This window comes from Pteropus alecto, unplaced genomic scaffold (assembly GCF_000325575.1).
Source record: "Pteropus alecto unplaced genomic scaffold, ASM32557v1 scaffold17, whole genome shotgun sequence".
NCBI lineage: Eukaryota > Metazoa > Chordata > Mammalia > Chiroptera > Pteropodidae > Pteropus > Pteropus alecto.
Genome location: NW_006440645.1, coordinates 690,082 through 702,994, shown reverse-complemented (window position 1 = coordinate 702,994; position 12,913 = coordinate 690,082). Strand labels below are relative to the sequence as shown.

The 12,913-nt window shown below is 55.0% G+C and overlaps 1 protein-coding gene across 1 annotated transcript in view; it reads left to right on the top strand.

The window, feature by feature from the left end:
- The window catches only part of CAMK2D (calcium/calmodulin dependent protein kinase II delta), a 137,601-nt gene that overhangs the window by 43,888 nt on the left and 80,800 nt on the right, over positions 1–12,913 (top strand). The window lies entirely within an intron of this gene.

Below are 12,913 nucleotides of genomic sequence, written 5' to 3'. Positions count from 1 at the left end.
AGCGGCGGACGGCGGGGCGGGCACAATGAGTGGGGACACAGGGAGCATCTGGCCTGGGAGGAGCCTGTGGGCCTCGAGTCTCAGGTTGGGTTCCCCACGGCACGGACTGAGGTGAGGGTCTGCCTGGAGGAGCGTCACAGAGCTGCCTTGGGTCCCGCCTGTGAGGGAGATGGGAGGTGGCAGAGTTTGCAGCTGAATTGCTGTCACCCCGCCTGAGGCCAGCGTGTCCTGTGGCAACCCCCGGTCCGGTGGCCCTCAGAACCTACACCTTTGGCGGGGAGGCCAGGCCGTCAGCGTGTGCTAGGCAGTGTCGCCGAGGCCACTCCTGGTCCCAAGGAGGGTCCCTTCCATGGTCCCAGCAATGAGAAGGGAGTGCCTGGTCCCAAGGGGCCGCAGCGCCCACCACACCGCGGGGGCTCGGGGTTGGCGGCTCAGCTTGCATTCCCGGACCCCGTTCACACTGACACTTGTACACGCTCAGTGCGTGGTTGAGATGACAGGCCCAGTGACACAAACTCCCACGCACGTGTCTCAGGTGCTTCCACTGCCATGTGTGCACGCGTGTGTTTCAGGTAGGACCCGGGCAGAGGGCACCCAGCTTGGCGCGGGGGTGGGGCACGGCCCCTCCCGCCCCTCCTCCTTCGTTCTGGTTCATCGTTCGTTCCGTCTTCCAGACGTCTCACCCTCTCTGTGTGCTTATGCTCTGTTCTTCTTCCCTTCCATGGCTGCTTTGCGTTTGGACTAGTTTTGAGGTGGCCTGAAGATGGGTCTATAAATCCGTCTGCCTGCTGAGATGAGATGTGACGATGAAGCGGGTTAGGGCGGAGATGGGGTGGAGTCGAGAGACACTTCAGGGCCGGACAGTGGACAGTTGTGTGATTGGACACACAGATGAAGGACACAGGGAGTTGAAGGAGCAGGAGCAAGTGTGGGTGGCAAGCCGCAGCAGGACGCACCCTGTCCTCTGCAGAGTTGCTGAGGCACCTCTGGGACGGGCCTGTGACATGGGGTGAGGACGGGCCTGTGTCATAGGGTGAGGATGGGCCTCTGTGATGGCCCTGTGACATGGGGTGAGGACAGGCCTCTGGCAGCTGCAGGCGTTTAGAAAGCAGACCAGGGGTCAGGCCAGAGCCAGGGACTACAGAAATGTCTGCATGGAGAAGATAATTATGTAAATAGAGGGTTTGCTGGGCTGTTTCTAATTCAAGTACATGCACCAGAAAGCATGTCATTTGACTGGAAAATGGTGGAAGGTGGTTTTATTTTCGCATTTTTAAAGACGGGGCATGGCTAGGAAGGAGAGTGCATCTCCCTCCCTCCCCCTCGGCTTCCAGCTCCGCTGAGTGAGGCGCTCCCTGGGGAGGGGTCCCACGGGCAGAGCCCCACCCCCTCCAGGGCTCACTTCGGTGGCAGGCTCGTCACGTGGAGGGAAGCCAGTTCCCTCTTCCTGCAATGGTGGCTTCGCCACAGACCTGGCTCTGACGGCTCGCGCCGGCCTGCAGGACCTCCTGGAGGACGTGTTCACACTCGGCAGCCCTGGATGTCAGTCTCTGTCCCCAGATGAGCGCGTGTGTGTTCCCCTCGCTGAGGCTGGTCTCCCAATGATGTTTTTGATAAGATGTGAATGTCTATTTAATTAAGTTTTTCTCTTTCTCTCTGTGTGTAGGTGTTTTCAAATTTGTAAATGTTAGCATTATTCTACCGGAGTGCATTCGTTTTAATTTGTCTATTATTTTGTAATAGGATCATCTGAAAATATGATTTTCTCAAATCATTGGAAAATAAAAGCAAAGCTTATGTGAGCTGCTCAGCGATGATCGAACCAAGAAGGGATGTAGAAATAGGTTGAGTGCGTGACAGTTTAATTTTTCATGTTAAGAGTGAAAGGTGAATTAAAATGTCCCGTTTGTGTTCGGCTGCCTTTCTGGTGCTGATGAGCAGTCAGAAGCCAGCCGTTTTCAGCTGGTGGGTGGCTGTCGCAAGCACTCTGGAGTGTCTTGTTCCTCAGGAAGCACGTGCCGGATGGAAAGCTTTAGAGGCTGGAGGTTCCTTGTTCAGCCATGAAACTGACCTGCTGCGGATTCGTCACGGACTGTGTGCTCCCCTCTGTGTGACCTTGCTGTACATCTGAGTGGAGGGCAGAGCCGCCCGTCACTGGTGCTCCGACGAGGGGACAGGCTTGCCGGCCGTCCATCTCCTCACTCTGGTTGGTGAAACCACTGGGACTGGACGAGATCGATGACCCGCTTGTCCTTAAGAAGATGGTTAGTGACCACAGGCACCACACAGCAACGGTGTAGGGCTCGGGGTCGTTTCTGGACTGAAAGCTGATGTTATTTCTCTGAGAAATAGAATTTTGGAGCTGTAGATGGATCCTTGGTAAAGATTTCTGAGGCCTTTCCAGTCCGTGGGGCTCGTGGGGCAGCGCCGTGTCCCGGCCGGACTGGCTGTGACTCAGGCTGGGGCAGTGTCACGGTGCCTCTGCTCCCTCGTGCCTCATTCTGGCCCTGAACACACAGAGACCGAAGCAGCAGCACTGTACTCAGTGGTCCACTTTCTGAGTTCCTGAATTTAAAGTCACATTTATACACCCAGCACCTCCTAGGTTGGTCTGCTGGAAGTGTGTTTATGTTTGCAGCTTGTACCCGGCACATTTGGCCCGTGGTGTGCCCGAGAGATTTGGACCAGCACACACGTGCACAGACACGTGCACCTGACTGGGCGTGCGTGTGTAGTGACAGTTTAGATCACGAGCTAGTTTACATGACACGTGGTTATTCTGTTCGGATCGCTCTGCAGAGAGAAGTCCTCAGAGGGCCATTGCGTTTTCAGAGAGTTTTCATTAGCCTCCTAATCGAAATCCTTCCTTCTCCGGTTCCATATCATCGATTTTATTTTTCTAAAACAACAGCCAACACTCCCGTGTCGCTGAGCAGATGCCAGGCCGTGTCTGGTGGGATGTGCAGATCTCACAGGGCCAGGTAGCGACATCCTTGTGTCGGAGACTTGTGGGGTCTCTCCGATGTGAGCGGTGCGTTTTGTTGGAACCACGTGAACTTTCACCGGTCAGTTGTTCAGCCGCCGGCAGTCTGTACCGAGCAGTGGCCTGACAATGTCACATGTGTGTTTTTCTGCTGGAATCTGTAATTTTACAGTAAAAGTTTTAAGAATAAGAATGACATTGGGGTGGAAGGAGAAGGTAGAACAGGGATGGGACACGCACGCCGGACCCGGGCTGAGCGGGAGCTGGGCGCCCCGTGCAGGGCCACGTTGGTGGGGGCTGTGGCCGCAGCTGGGTCGGCTGCAAGGCGCTCTCTTCAGGGCGTCTGGTCGCCCCCTCAATGGCCAGGTCATGGGGAGGAAATCCTAGCGTCAGGTTTTAAGGCGCAAGTGGCCTGGGCGTCTCTGCTGCCTATGGCGATTTGTCTCCTGGGGCAGGGAGCCCTGATTTCTTTTAGCTGCAACACAGAAGCCCATAAGCTCCCGGGCTCCCCCGCCCCCTCCCCAGCTGTCCGAGAGTCCGGGTTTGATTCTCGTAATGCCTGTGGATTAACACAAATTGGAAACTGTCCGGTGTCACGCCACAGACGGACCCGTGGCAGATGGGCGGCGGGTCCCTCCGCCTGGGGAGGACATTTCCTGTGAGATCAGGCCAGGCTCCTGCCCCCCAGCTCTAGAGGTCGCCACACAGAGGCAAACGTCTTTCTCTTCTGAGTTCAGAGGGAACCCGAGTCAGTTTGGGTGGCACTGGACAGCCCTGGGCCGTGGCGTGGGGCCAGGCAGGCGCAGGAAGCGTCCGCCGTGTGCGGAGCCGGCCCGGTCGTGCTGCCAGCCAGCGCGAAGCACGAGCTGGAAACTGGGGGCATCCCAGGGAGGGGAGGTGGCACCCGGGGACCTTCACCCACTCAGGGTGTCGTGACTGCAGGATCGAGGCAGCCATGTGACGCGCTCCCCCAGGGCGCGTGGCCTGGAAGTGCGGGGACCGGAAGGGGGCTGCCATGGTCCGCCAGGGTGTGGGGGTGAGCGGGGACGCGGGGGACAGAGGTGGGGTGGGGGTGAGCAGGGACACGGGGGCAGGGGAGGCCGTGGCGAGCGTGGCGCTGCCAGCAGCCCAAGTCCGGGCGGGCACGGGCCGCTCAAGACGTGTCTGCGTGTGTGACCGTGCCGGACCGCCTGCCCCCACGCCCTCCGTGGTGTCCTGGGCGGGGATCAGCCTCGCTGGGCAGGGCCGCGAGTCCTGGCCAGCGCAGTGCCACGGGGCCCTCTCCCTCTGCAGGCCAGGCCACGCCTGCCCGCACCCCTCCCTCCTTCAGGCCCTATGCAGGCGGCTCCTCCCGGGGCGCGGTGGGGACACAGGGCTCCCCAGCCCTGCTCCCACACAGCCCGCCCTGCAGCCAGCCCGGAGCGTGCGGTTCGCGCCCTGTCCCACCACTGTTTGCTTTCAGCCTCCAGAATTTCAGCTAAAACCGAAACTATTTCATTTTCACATCTTGTCTAGTAGTAGTTTTTTCAGCGAGGTGGCTGCATTAAACGTATCTGTGTGTGCGTGCGCGTGTGCGCGTGTGACGTAAAAGCCTTCACAGCTCGTGTGAGCCAGGAGTACACGATTAAGCGTCTGGGGGCAACGCTCTAGTTGTCTTGGATTTTTACCTTGGGGAGGGCCGTTCAGTAAATGGTAGTCCACTTTTCTCCAGTTAGAAGCATGTTACTGTTATTTTTAAAAGCAACGATTTCTAATTTAGTTACTAGTTCATAGAGCTAGACTGTAAGTTACGTTATTCTCCAAAACATCAGTCAGTGTCCTGAGTCTGCTTAATAAACACGTTGATGGTAAATGTATGTACGTACCATGTTGAATATAGAACATTTTTTCCTTAAATTTAAAGGCAAATTATGTCGTTATCTCAAATTTGTATTCTCATGGGGTAGAAAGGAGTAAGTATAGTTGTTCGCATTTCTAGGATCGTCCTGGCAGAGGCTGTACTGGAAGCCCTTTCCCCCCAGTTTTCACCTTGGTGATGTTGGCACTGTCCTTGGTCGCTCGTGACTCATGCAGTGTAAGAGATGGGTGGCTTTTTAGTGACCAGTTTTAGTACACATGAGTGTCTTGTTTTTTTAAAGAAGTAAATTAATATTACACATTTTATGAAGTATTTTATTATGGAAGTGTGTTTTTTATGTTTAGAATTTAAATGGTAAGTTATCTTCTTTTACAGTTTTTCATAAGCATAATGAAGGGCCTGAGGTATTTGCAGTTGAAAAGAAAACAAAATTACAAATCCAAAATTAAATTCAAAAGTGAATATGTGTCTAGAATGAAAATAGTTACAAGAAATTATAAATTTAAAAATATGACAGATACTGCAAAGCATAACAAAATCCACCTTGTGGGGTGATCTGTGGTACACGTTCATGTCATGATGCCTCCCCCGGGGTTCTGTCACCCATGGCAGCTGGGAGGCGGGGGCGTCCGCAGAAGCATTCCTTCGCTGGGATGTCCAGCGTAATATAAGGACTAGTCATAACACAGCGTCTACATCGTAATGTAACGTAACGTAACACCTACATCATGGCATCTGCATCATAATGTAATAGCTACAACATAACAACGTCTACATCGCCGCATCACATCTACGTTGTAACATAGTGTCTACGGCATAACAGTGTCCACATCGTGACATAACGTCTACATCATAGCATCTGCATCATCCCATGACATACTGTGACGTCAACATTATACCCTAACGTCACCCAGAAGTGACTGCGAACCAGATGAGAAGCTTCGCTAAATCCAACCGGATCGACTCTCCCCTCGGTCACTCTCACCGATGCTGGCGGCCACCCTGGGCCCCTCGGCACGGGGGTAGTGAGAGCGGGAGCGGGGTAGAAAGCAGCCTGGGTTGGGCGTGATGGTGCCGCAGCACCTTGTATCTCGAGTGTGACGGAAGCGTGCGGTCAGTAGCTACAACTACCCCAGGGGCCTTGACGCGGAAGCTCTGTGGACTCCGCGGTCACCGCGGACGAATGACCCAGTGCTCCAGGTGCTTAAAAGGGGAACCCGAGTTTCTTACGTCCCTTTCTGCGTGTGCCAGTCGTGCGAGCTACGCCAGGGAGCTGCCCCCAGAAGACCACGTGAATAATTGTGCGTCCCTAATATTAGGAAACAGGTTTAAGAATAGTGGAATGTTTACCGCAGTGAGGAAGGACTGGCAAGATCCCCGGAGTCAGTGCGCTGCTGCGTTGCTATGCGACGGCCAGTCGGCCCCGCCCCAAGAAGCGGCACAGCGCGAGTCCCCGGCGTCTGTGGTGCGCCTTCCGTGCTGCATCCTTTCAGTCTCTAGGTAGTCAGCTTCGAAAGATCACAATCCGGAATGTCTCAGGTGACTTAGCTCTATGATACCTAACTGTAAAGGTGGGATTGGGTGGCACGTCCTTCCAAAATCATGCCTGGGGACAGCACGATACACACCGAACTGTAGAGACTGAGCACAGAGTGATGTGGTGTACAGAAGTCACCTGTAACCTCTGCAGGAGTGTAATCAGAATGACTTTTTAAAAATTTTGCATTGATTTAATCATTGATGGACCATTAAAATAAAGATAGCTAAATTGATATCCCTTTACTTCTTAATATGCACAATGAATGTTCTTGTAACTCGTTTCTGTAAGGGTTTGCTTTTGCTAACAGTCACTTAAGCATGATGGCTTAGAATGGGACCGCTGACAGCCCCCGTGTCCCAAGCGCCATCTTGGGAAGCCCTGCCCATCCTGTGGACCGGCCGAGCCGTGGCCGGCTGCAGGGCTCACCCGGCTCTACCTGTTCTGGGCGCCAGCCTCCTGTCACAGCTTCCTGGTTTGCTCCTCTTGATGGAATCCTTGGTGACCCTTGCAGGACAAGCCCCCTTCCCTAGAGCATACCATGGATGTCATAGATGTGCGGATGGCCGAGGCCGCGGGCCTAGGAGGAGGGCTGGCCGGCGTCCCCTAGTGCTCTGGGAACTGTAAACCTGGCTTCCTGTCACCACATGTCACACACAGGAAGCCACCCTCTGGCTGGCGTCCTTTCCAGCATTGTGTGCCCGAGCCTGTGTTCCACGCATTACGCCCAGCCCAGGACAGAGCCCGGCCCCCTGCCCTCAGCCCCTCACCCAGCGGGGTTCCCCGGGCTCCCCACAGCCCTCACCACATTCTTGGGGATAGTCAGGTGCCACCTGAGTATATGAAAGTGTTTTATGGAGGAATGTTCCCTGCTCTTTGCAGTTTTGAAAGACCTGTGACACGTATCGTCATGTAAATTACTCCTGAAAGGGAGCCCCGTAAGGTAGATATATTTGTTTAACATTTGCGTGATTTTACGGAACGCGTTGTTTTCATAGATAATGTCATGTTTCTGAATGCCATCATTGTGGCAGAAGGGAAACTGCATGACAGCGGTGCTGCCGAAGCCGACGTGTCCCTTCCACGGCCCCGAGCAACAGGCCGGGTGGGCACCTGGAGCTCCCCGTCACAGCCGTACGAGGCGAGTGACCGGGACCAGTGAAGGGCGTAGTTAGTGTATAAAACTGGTCAATTTAATTTGTTTAAAGATTTACACCGGTTAAACATTTTCCTCTATTCTCGTTTACTGTAATGGTATTTGGAGTATAACATAAAATTACGTTTTGTTCATAGTTTACTGTTCTGATTTTGTCTCTTTCTGACCACAGATATCCATGGTTCTCCCGTTAATTCAGTAGTTATTTTATAGTTATTTCCGTGGTATGTTAGAGGACACGCAAAACGAATGTTTGATGAAGTTGACATATTTTTCAGGGATTTTTAGAAATTCGTGTCTTCTAAAGCTGAGCAGGTTTTCGGCGATCGTGATGATGGTGCTTTGCTCGGGCACCGCGCCTGGTGCTGGCACGTTTTAAGCCCCGTTTGTAGATGGACCCTTTGCGAGGTCGGGGGACTTGACACCGGCCTGTAGCGAGCGATAGAACCAGACAGCGGCTCCCCTCTCCTTGCTCCGAGCCTGGGGCTCCTCACGCTTGGCCTGCTGCGGACCTGGGCGCTTCTGTCCTGGGCTCTGGTTCTCAGGCCACCTGGACGTTTCATCTTTCTCCACAAATGAAACCGCAGGAGGAAGTGAAGTGAAGCAGAGGCCTGTTCACTGTGTGACGGCTGTGACCAGGGGACGAGAGCTTTTCCGCAGAAAGCAAACCACGCACCATGGCCTCCTGTCCACGTAGGACCAAGGGACGGTGACCTCTGGTCCGCGTGGGGCTGAGGGGATGGTGGCTTCCGGTCCATGTAGGACTGAGGGGACAGTGGCCTCCGGTCCATGTAGGACCAAGGGGACAGTGGCCTCCAGTCCGCGTGGGGCCGAGGGGACGGACAGCGTAGCTCAGCACTTAACGTGGGTGCGAGCTTCCCACGGGGCAACCTTCGGGTCCCCTCCTGAATTAGGTGCATGGACTTGGGCGCGTGCACCCCGCTCTGCTTTGCCGTGAACGGGAGTGCGCCGCTGCGCGGTGACAGCATCCCGCTGGCTTGTCCGGGCGTGCAGGGCAGACACGATGTCAGAAGGACTCAGAGCGCGTGAAAGTCAGACCCACGGTATGGGTTAGGCTAGAGCAGAAGAGAAGTGTGAAGCGGGAGCGTCACGCGCGGGTACGAGTTTGAAAAGTGCCGAGGAAGGCGACAGCGTCGCGTCCACGCGCACGGCGCGCGGCCAGTCATAACCCGGCGCTTCCTCTCAGCAGCGGCTGCAGAGTCACGTGGCCCTGAGCGTGAGCGCTCGGGTGGATGGAGCCCGTGTCCCTGCCCAAGACACAGCCCTCCCCGGGAGTGGTGACTGCGTGGGGGCGCCCCAGCCTCAGGTGCGGGGCCCTGTGTGGCGGCTGCGGCAGCGGTGGGCTCCGGCGTGCCCTGGGTCACCGCCACCGGTTCGTCACAGCAGCCGTGATGCAGGGAGGGACGACCATCGTTCGCTGAACATGCGCCCGAACCTGTTTCTGTCCTGAAAATGCTCGTGGCAGGGTGAGCCGGCAGCAAAAGCTGGTGACGAGGCAGACACGGCGCTAGAGCAGACGCAGCCCGCAGAGCCTCCGTCGCCCACGCTGCGTGGTGTGTCCTCCTCCCCGGGCTCGGGGCGCCCAGGCTGCATCTGCAGGGCAGGGCGTGCCTCGCATGCCTCGCTGGGACTTCAGTTTTCTAGAAACTGGACGATGTGGAAAGCTGAGCGCGGAGCTGGGGCCGAGGAGCAGGACTAACCTGACCTCCTAGTGGGTGTCGGCCATCGGGGGAGGGGCTGGAGCCAGCAGGCCAAGGGAGGGCCCAGGAACCGATGGCGAGCGCTCTGTCCCCCCGGGACTGATCCCCACATGAGATTGGGGTGCGGTCTGCTCGGGGCGGCCAGAGGGGTCGCGCCCTCTGCTGCGTGTGGCACACCCGCGTCTTCCTTGGTCGTGTGTCTGCACCGCGTGCGTGCGTCTCGGCGGGAGGGGCGCTCACTGCACATTGGTGGCAGGAGGCCAGCCCCTCCCCTGCCCAGGCTGGCCTGGCACTGCCTGTGCTGACAAGTGGCTCTGCGTGGAGAGCAGGGGACAGACGGGGACACGCCTCAGCGGCCTCTGGGGGCCTCACCGACTTGCAGCAGCATGATGACGCATGCCCTGTCATCTGTGTGAGGAAGCCGGCCTGTGCCATGTTCCCTGGAGGTGACCATGTTAAAAGCTTTGGCATCAGGGGTGCGTACTTCTGAAATTTACTTACTGGTAAAAGCTCGCCCCCGGATAGGTCAGTTGTCCCCTTCGGTAGCTTAGCGCTCTTCTGATGGCCTGTGGAGTGACTCGGGCTGGCGCTTCAGTGTCCACCAGTAACCAGAACCATTCTGTGTGAAGACACACTTGATTTGGGACAGGAGTGACGGACGGACTTCATAGGTCTGAATTCGTATTTTCCACCTCATTTGAAATAAAATATCTTATTAAGTTTTAAAAAAGTATCTTAAGGCTGGGAAGAAATAAGCACATTTTCTCCAAATTCCCGACACTGTTCAAGAGCCCACAGGCGTCTGTGCCAGTGATGCCGCCCATTGACCCTTTGTCACAGCCACCATGTCACCAGACCAGATGAGATTCCAGCCTGAGGGTTACGTTTTTATTCACGTGACACTGGGCTTGAGCTTCAAAGGAAGAATAAGCAGTGAGTACTACAGTTTGGGTACTTGAGTGAGTATGAAATGATAAACGAAGCTGTCTCCGCACTGCTGCAGGGCACGCGGATGATAGAAGTAACCTTCCCACGGTGACAAACAGGACGGTGGGCGTCTCGCCTTCGTCCTGCGGTCGTGAGAGCCGGTAACAGTGGGGCAGTTGTGTGACTTCTGTTGCCGACCGAATTCGAGGTAAAGGATATCTTACAAGTGTTATGTGCGCGTCACTTTAGCAGAGTAAGCAGAGAGCTGTGCTTTCCTCCCGATCACGCCCCTCCTCTGCCCGCGCCCCTGAAACTCAGATGGACTTGCTGTGGGTGGTGACACCCACCAGGCGATAGGCGTTTCCTTGACGGCCCAGTTCTGAGTTGAATGAAAACTGCGGTTTGGTCGTCGTGCTCGGGATGTCAGAACATGCCCAGTGGGACAGTGCAGGACACCTGTGATTCACGGGAGGCCACTGAGTTGTTCAGGAAGCTAGAGCACGTGGGGCCGCTCACCAGAGAGAAGGCCCACGGGGCTCTGGGCCGTCGTGGTTGAGGCAGCGTGACAGCAGCTCCAGGGCGGCCCCAGGGCTCCTGGCCGCCTGGGGTGCCTGCCCCTGCGTGGTCACCTCCCCTGCAAGTGGGCCTGCCTGGTGCCTTGCTTCTAGCCAGTGGAACGTGGCTAATGTGATGAGCTGTCACTTCTGTGATTACCCTAGATAAGACAGTGACTCTCCTCTTGCTAGGAGACTCTCCCTTGGCGACTTTGCTGAAGCAAGCTGCCATCTGCCAGGGGCACGCCAGGATCGAGGGCGGCCTCCAGCCTACAGCTAGTCGGAGACTAAGACCCTCAGCTCAGCAACCCCTGAGCGACTGACTACTGCCCCAGCCATGGGAGATCAGAAGCACACCCCTCCCTGGCCAAGACTGTGGGGAGACCCCAACCCTGAGCCCTGGCCGAGGCCGTCACACCCTGAGAGACCCCATAGGAAAGGGCACCACCCGTTAAACTGTGCCATTGTCCAGCCCCTCAGAAACAGGACTGTAAGCGAGCATTGCTTTAAGCCTCCAGGTCGGCCGCAGTGTGTTCTGCAGCCAGGAAGGCTGACACGGGGATGTTTTCGTTAGCTGGGGCTGTCACAGTGGCACAGGGCTTTGTTTTCTCAGATTCCGGTGTGGGCAGGCTGGTTCTCCTGAGGCCTCTCTCCTTGGCGTGTGGACACTGCGCCCTCCCTGTGACCTCCCGTGGTCGTCCCCCTGTGTGTGTCTGTGCCCTTATCTCCTTCCTCTACTGGATCAGGGCCACCCCGGTGACCTCATTTCACCCTAGTCACCTCTGTGAAGACCCATCTGCAAACACAGTCACGTTCTGAGGTGCTGGGGGTCAGGGCTTCAGCACAGGAATTTTAGGGGGACACAGTTCAGCACATAGGATAGGCTATATGGATTCTGTAATTATGTGCATCTTCATAGCTAAAACCCTGTAGCACTTATGACCCAGAAAGGCCATGGGTTTTCCTGTCTCCATAACAAAATTGTAAATCCTATAAGCATGTTTTTTTCATATGTTTTACATATCACACTGTACAGTATTTATGATGGTGTTAGGTACATTTTCAAAATCTGTTTATTTACTTGTATGTTTCTAAATAAGAATATTCTAGAAGTAGCTTATCTGAAGGATGAGGACCTCTTAAGAAGATGAGGGGGTTGAAGAATTTACACTCATTTGGGGTGTGTGTGGTTCTGTACTCACTCTCAGGTAAGCCAGGGAGAATGGACACCCTGGTCGCTCCTGTCCAGGCTGTGCTGAGTCATTAAAGCACTTTCCCTGTGAGCTATTAATAGCGCTGTGTACATTTAAAATGTTTTTCTAAATTACTTATCTTCAGGTGGTTTAGAAAAATTTTTTCAGCTATCAATATACTTTGGCACATTTGTGTGTGTATATGTAGCATATGTATATATACACACGTGTGCGTCAATTAGATAAATATATATGTACAAACACATACACACACATAAGAAGGAGAGATTTAAATGATTTCTAATGGGTGAAGTGTTAATGAGAGATGTATCCAGGTAAACTATACAGTTTTTTAATATTATTTTTATTCTTCAAATTTATTGTTTCAGTTATTTCCAAATAAAAGGTTTAAAATTTAAATGCAGTTGCTTCCATTAACACGTGGTGTGGTCGTTGCTGTTTTTAAATGAGCTTGACACACGTTAGGCTCGTCTCCATGTTAATACCACGGACTCGGGTCCCCGTGAGCACAGTCTTGGGGTCCCGGTGCTGTGGTCTTGGGGCAGTGGTCACATGGGCGTCCCCGCATCTCTCACTGTTTCGGGACGCGAGCTGGTGAGACCTGGTCGGCAGGTGCCCCTCGCCGGTTTTGTCGTCTGGGACAAGCCGGGTAAGCTCTCCGTGCCCGCGCGTTCCTCCTTGCAGACCCGGGGTAGAACCCTGCTGGTCTCGGGGCGCACAGGTTTCTGTCTGTCACTCTGCGTGACCTCGCTCAGCCAGCGCCCGCTCCTCGCCACGGTCCTGGTGGCTTGTGTTTCTGTCTGTTCTCATCTCTCCCTGCCCTTTACTGTGTGCCCTGGCTAGTGGTTTTGGCCGTGGTCACATGCATTTGGACCACCACAAGGAAAGCAAAGGGTATCAGCTCTAAAGCTGCGAGCTGGCAGTGGTCCAGGTCCCTCCAAGGGATGGCCAGGGAGACAGGCG